Below are 7,500 nucleotides of genomic sequence, written 5' to 3'. Positions count from 1 at the left end.
ATGAGATGTATTTTATAGCCTTGTTCTAAGCTCATTATTACTAAGGATGTCGTTAGATCTTTGGAATCTGTCTGGGTTCGTTATATTGTACTATTACAAATTTGCAAGTTTTTTTATGTTTATGTATTTGTAATGGAAGAAGAAGAAGAAGAAGAAGAAGAAGAAGAAGAAGAAGAAGAAGAAGAAGAAGAAGAAGAAGAAGTTGTATTTGAATGTTTGATCACTAGAAAATCACAGAAAAAGAAAGTATGGGTCCTTATGATTTCCATCGTCAGTAGTAATTTTTGTGGTATTATTATCAATATTATTATTATAAGCTAGACAATCTCAACTACAATTAAGAAAGACAAAACTCTGTTTACCATTAACTATTTGTATTGGCCCGGTACATACACATCAGTGGTTAAAATCACGTAAGTGTAAGTTTTTTATTATTATCATTATCATTATTACTAATATTATGAAATAAATCAAAACGAGGAGCAGATGGATTCAACTGTCGTTTGAATTACTTATATTAAAATCTATCAGCATCTTGCCCTAATATCTCTCTCTCTCTCTCTCTCTCTCTCTCTCTCTCTCTCTCTCTCTCTCTCTCTCTCTCTCTCTCTCTGTCTCTCTCTCTCTCTCTCTCTTTCGTTTAATGGTACATAATATCCATCATAACCAATTAAAATAAAAGTTACTCAAAATTAGAACAAATGGGCACCAGATGATCTCTTGATAGAAATTAGAAAAAAGTAGAGAAAGTAAAACTTTCGATTGGAAAAAATGATTTAAAATCAAAAGAAATCGAAGAGAAAATATATCACTAATCATTCTATCTTTGCTGGAAATCTATTTTTAACTACGGTCAATCCCCTCCCGGTTCCCAAGTAAAAGATGGTAGTGGAAGAACTCATGGCGGTAAATAATATTAATAATATTTCGGTTCTAGGGTTCCCAGACGTCTACATGTCTGATCAGCATTGGTCCTGTCTTGATTAGGGATAGGCTTGGAGCGTGCCCTAGGATAGGTTTAAAAGTTTAAAGGCCGCTCATGAATGGCAGAGGCAAGGAACAATGACATTACCCTATCAAGCAGGACAGTGTCTTGGTTAGAGATAGGTCTGGAGAGTGCCCTAGGATACGTTTAAAGATTTAAAGGTTTAAAGGCCACTCATGAATGGCACAGGCAAGGGACAGTAACATTGCCCTATCAAGCATGACAATGCCCTAGATACTGACCATATATGCATATGATCAGCGCCAGGGCCCCATCTCCATCTAAGCTAGGAGGGCCAGGCAATGGCTGTTGATGACTCAGCAGATAGGCTCCCCCAAACAATCCATCCTAAGCTCACAAGGAAGGTGAGGTTGCAGCGACCAAAGAAACTTCCGAGTTTGAGCGGGACTTGAACCCCAGTTGGTTTGTTGTGAGCGATCTTCACCCATCACCAATCTGCACTGGCCCAACCCCAGATGTAAATTGACATGTCTGAGGCTTTTTTCCTGCAGTGGACTATTATTATTATTATTATTATTATTATTACTTGCTAAGCTACAACCCTAGTTGGAAAAGCAAGATACTATAAGCCCAGGGGCCCCAACAGGGAAAATAACCCAGTGAGGAAATTAAACAAGGAAAAATGAAATATTTTAAGAAGAGTAATAACATTAAAATAAATATTTCCCATATAAACTATAAAAACCTTAACAACACAAGAGGAAGAGAAATCAGATAGAATAGTGCGCCCGAGTGTACCCTCAAGCAAGAGAGCTCTAACCCAAGACAGTGGAAGACCATGGTACAGAGCCTAAGGCACTACCCAAGACTAGAGAACAATGGTTTGATTTTAGAGTGTCCTTCTCCTACAAGAGCTGCTTACCATAGCTAAAGAGTCTCTTCTACCCTTACCAAGAGGAAAGTAGCCACTGAATAAATACAGTGCAGTAGATAACCCCTTGAACGAAGAAGAAATGTTTAGTAATCTCAGTGTTGTCAGGTGTATGAGGACAGAGGAGAATCTATAAAGAATAGGCCAGACTATTCGTCGTATGTGTAGGCAAAGAGAAAGAACCGTAACTAGAGAGAAGGATCCAATGTAGTACTGTCTGGCCAGTCAAAGGACCCCATAACTCTCTGGCGGTAGTATTTCAACGGGCGGCTGGTGCCCTGGCCAACCTACTAGAAGCGGTTACAATTGCTTATGTAATGGGCTACATTTTTTCATCCTTTTCCGAGTATGAAGTACAATGGTGTATTCTGCCTGTGTTATCTTTCTACAAAAACGCCCCTTCCCAACTGTTCTTCTTTTTCCTATATTGAAAAAAGCCGAATTTACCAAATCTTCATCATAAAGAAACCCCCCCCCCCCCCCTCTCTCTCTCTCTCTCTCTCTCTCTCTCAGAGACCCTTTCTCTTTCATCCCCACACGGACCTCTTTCCTTTTGACCCAAAACCACCGCCTATTGGTCAGCCGCTCAAAAGCAGCGCAATTTATTAAAACATTTTTTTTTTTTATTATTTTAGGCCAAAAAAAGTTTCATAAACTTCAGCAGCGGTGACGGAGCGTGAGCTGCCGAAGCTCCACTTCAGACTTGAAAAGTCTCTCCGCCAGGCTTGCATTGGCTCTCTCTCTCTCTCTCTCTCTCTCTCTCTCTCTCTCTCTCTCTCTCTCTCTCTCTCTCTTGCCTTTAGGATCACTGACCATCGGCATTCTTCCGCTTCCCTTTTTTCTTTTTTGTTCTATCATTTTTGTTATGCTTAAACTTCTTACTCTAATTCTTCGACTGTTTCGCTTTCTCTTTCTTGATTGTCTTTACAGTTGGTGATTTTATTGTTCTTTAGACAACTCGCTTCATGGGAAGATATAATGAAAAAAAAAATAATGTATGAAGAAGGATGTGCATTATTATTTATTTTCTTTATATTCAATTTTTTTCTTTTGTTTCTTTTTAGTTTCCCTTCGACAAAGGATGGAAAGTAATAATGAATAATAAAGAGACCGAAACGATGAGTTTACAGATAAGAAAAGAAAACATTCACTTAGCTTATGGAATTCAAAGAACACAGACTAACATAATAATCTATATGCATATATATAAATATATATATATATATATATATATATGTGTGTGTGTGTATATATATATATATATACATATTCATATATATACATATATATACACACACATATATATATATATATATATATATATGCATTAACAATGTTATTTTCCCTTATGAAGGGAATGAAATAAGAGAGACAGTCATTTTATTCTTCAAAAATTCTGTAGGAAGGAAATTCCGAATACCATTTCATTTTCATAAACAAGAGAGTGTTCTCTAATACCACGAGAGAGAGAGAGAGAGAGAGAGAGAGAGAGAGAGAGAGAGAGAGAGAGATACCACAATACCTGACTCGTCCCTTAAACTATTACTGTAAAAATATACTTTCTAGGAATAAATTCATCGTTACTAAATCCCAAATTTTCTTTTTGATTACGTTTTAGCATTATACAAAGCTTCCTATTAAAAAAAGATTATTACTTAGATATTAGGAAGATTTCATTGCTTACTTTGAACATCAATGTGCCTTAGTAAATAGTGAAAGCATTCAATAATAAAAGTACTGTTTTGTCAGGTTTAATGCCATAAATGTTATATACACCACAAATAATTCTTTGAAAATGATATGTACCTTAGATAATCGTTAATGACGTGAAGCTCTTATTTATTTTTTTTTTTTTTACAAAAACGTGATATATGCAATCTCATTATCTTTTATCTAGTCTAGACTTCAGCTACCCGTTGAGATACTATCGCTTGAGAATTATTGGGTCCTTTGACTGGCCAGACTGTACTATCTTGGATCCCTCGCTGATTACGGCTCATTTTTCCTTTGCCTACACGCACACTGAATAGTCTGCCTTATTTTTTACACATTCTCCTCATTCCAATACATCTGACAACACTAAGATAACCAAAAAAAATCTTCACTTAAAGGGTGAACTACTGCACTGCAATTGTCCAGTGGCTACTTGCCACTTGGTATGGTAGTAGAAGAGTTTCTTTAGCTAAGGTAAGCAGCTCCTCTAGGAGAAAGACATTCCGAATTGAAAACTTTGTTCTTTAGTCTTGGGTACTGCTATAAACTCTGTACCATGGTCTTTCACTGTCTTGGAGTAGAGTTCTCTTGCTTGAGGGTACACTTAGGCACACACTTCTATTTGTTTCCTTATTTCCTTTCTTCACTAGGCTACTTTCCCTGGTGGAGCCCTATGGCTTTTAGCATCCTGTTCTTCTAACTAGTTTCTATTAATGATATTAATAATAATAAAAATAATAATAATAATAATAATAATAATAATAATAATAATAATAATAATAAATAGAGAAAAAAGTATGATTTCTATTCGGAGGATGAAGGTAGATCAAGTTTAAGATTACGGTATTTAGATGAAAGTTTGCAACATTACAGGTAAATAATGTATGATATTGTGATTCTTAATTTCATAGGAAGTCTTAAAACATATCAGTGTGCTTTTTTTTTTTTCTTATTTGAGCTTTAGGCATTTTGTCATAAGCTTGACATTTTCATAACACCAGAAATGGTTTCATAGGATGTCGATTTCTTTTTCTTTTCCAATTTAGAAAATGTGTATTTATTTTACAAGTTCGTAAAATTCATCATTGATATTACTGTGATACAGTAATGTAATAATTGTTCTCTTAATAACCTCCATATAACAAAAATATATGCAGATTACATTGAAAATATGTAGGCATACCCAAATAGTAACTCTTGGCCTATTTTCCCCAAGTTGACTGAAACCTCTAAGACCATTATTACGAAGTCAACCCTTGCAGCCATGAACAGGATTATATGAACAATAGCACTCATTCGCTCTAAGAAAAAAAAACACACACACACAACAATTAGTCACAGACTAGGGACGGCAGGAGAAATCAGCGAGGGGGTTGCACAAGCTGTAGCGGGAGAACGCCAAAAGACAAGAATCAGATTATGATCATTAATCACAGCGGACGTAATTGTCTTGGCTTGGCAGACAGTCTGAAAGGTCGAGGTTCGCTTACAGAATATTAAGCTGGAAGGGGAAAACTTCAGCTGCATTCCATTTGGTCAGCTATGAATGATTTCGACTACTGTGAATCTGTAAAATATAATTGTTCTCGTATTACGCCGAAACTATTTTCATGTTTATGGCTTGGGAAGATGAACAAATGAATGTTTGTAATGTATCACAGAACGAACTAGATGGACACTCAGTAGAGCGCAGACCTCCACTGCAGCAGCTTATTTCTCGACCTTTTGCTCGACCTTGACCTTGACCTTTGAACATATATTAATTGGCGTGGATTTTCATAGACTCAAATATGAACCAAGTTTGAAGTCTATGTGACAAGGATATCCAAACTTATGGCTGATTACTTGAATTTGACATTTTGCTTGACCGTGAACTTGACATTTGACCTTGACCTTCCCAAATTTAATCATTTTCAGCTTGTTACATAATGGTTACTCTACGTTTAAAATTGTGCTAAGGAAGCGGTCTCAAACAAACATATACACATTCAAACAAGCACACAAACAAGCGGTAAAACATAACCTCCTTCCAATTTTGTTGTCGAAGGCAATAAAAAGAGATGAATGCGAGAGCTTTCACGAGTCATGATTCAGGTATATTGGCTATGCAGTATAGGGAAAGTCTCGTACCCAAATTTAAACTAATATGATCTAACCTAACTTGTTCACATTTATCCTAACTAATCTATTCTAGGAAGATAGAAAGTTATTGGACCAATCCTTTCGTTTCTGAATTTTATAAATTGAATACGTGATAGGAAACAGAATAATTAAGATACATTAATCATAACACTCCATTAGGACATGGAAGATCTGTAACAATTTGTGTTAAGAAAGTAAGAGGAATTTTGACAAAATATTTCGTATACGCATTCTCCATTGCCAAACGAAGCTCAGTTAATTTTTTCAGGATTTTGTGTTTTTCTTCCTATACCCCCATATATTGGCATTCCAGCAGGGGCCCTTAACATATATTAAAACAATGTGATTTGTTTGATTATTCAAAGTACGAAGAATTAATTTCATGTAGATTCGTAAATGTCTGTAAGATATTAACAATAGGAAATTTGTGTTATTGGTTATAATCTCATTTTTGTAATATGGTGAAAGATTTTTCCATGATTGCATGAAAAAAAAAAAAGTTTTAATAACTTATCGTATTCTGAAATATCATTTCTAAAGAAGAAAAAAATAGTTAATTGATTATCTACATTGTATTTATGTGTTTTAAACCTGACACAGTCATTTATATTTTATTCCATTATATGATAGACTATAATCGTATGTATGGTTTTACATTTAATTCATAAAGGATACATCATAATTTGTCCCTGCTAATGAATGAAAATAGCATACAAAAGACATCGACATATAATATGAAAGTATTTTTTATTTCCAAAGAACTTGTTAATAGAATCCTTTGGAGGCATCGTTTGATTTCATGTTTACTACAACAAACCATCACAATGTAGCAAGCAAAGGGAACAGAGACAGGGCCCGGGGAAGGTGGGTGTTGTACTATAGTGCGATTCCGACAATTCTGTGGCCTAAATTGTTAGAATAAAATTGCATTTATTTCCTCCAATTATTTTATTATTCTGATAATTCTGTGGCCTAAATTTTGGAGTAGAGTAAAATTACATTTATTTCCAGGAATCCTTTTTTTATTCAATTGTATAATCCAGTTATTTATCCAGCAATTCTTGATATTTGTAGCTCTGACCTTAAGAATAAAAGGCCTTTTTATTATGTTTTATATGTGATCTTTAACGATATATATTTCTGCGGAACTAGACGGAAGGTCGGAAATAAACGCGAACGTATAAATAATCGTTAAATAATACATTTTTATTCTTATCTAGAATGAAGACGACTTCAGGGAACTATATAGAATTATATTTTTACGATAAACTATTTTGCTGAGTACGTAATTGACTTAATGAAAGTAACATTTAAACTTTTTAACTGCCGTATTTTTTTTTATCATTGTTACATAGGAGTAGCTTCGATTCAACTACAGTATAGCAAAATTGGAAAAAAAAAATAGGAAAACAGAATAGAAATTCATGTACGGGACTTTGACACAAGACAACATTAACCCGGAACCAACATTAGATAAAAGAACAAAGTTTCTTTGTTTGTTTATGAATGTCTTTACAATGGAAGTCTAGAACACGTGAACAAAAAGATATAAACTCACTATCAATATGATATTTTTAGTGTATTTATATACATATATATATATACAGTATATATATATATATATATATATATATATATATATATATATATATATATATATATATACACACACATGCATATATATATATATATATATATACATATATATAAATATAAAATATATATATATATATATATATATATATATATATATATATATATGTTTCAC

The sequence above is a fragment of the Palaemon carinicauda genome, chromosome 3 (genome assembly GCF_036898095.1).
Source record: "Palaemon carinicauda isolate YSFRI2023 chromosome 3, ASM3689809v2, whole genome shotgun sequence".
Taxonomy (NCBI): Eukaryota; Metazoa; Arthropoda; class Malacostraca; order Decapoda; family Palaemonidae; genus Palaemon; species Palaemon carinicauda.
Note: the sequence above shows the minus strand (reverse complement) of the source record.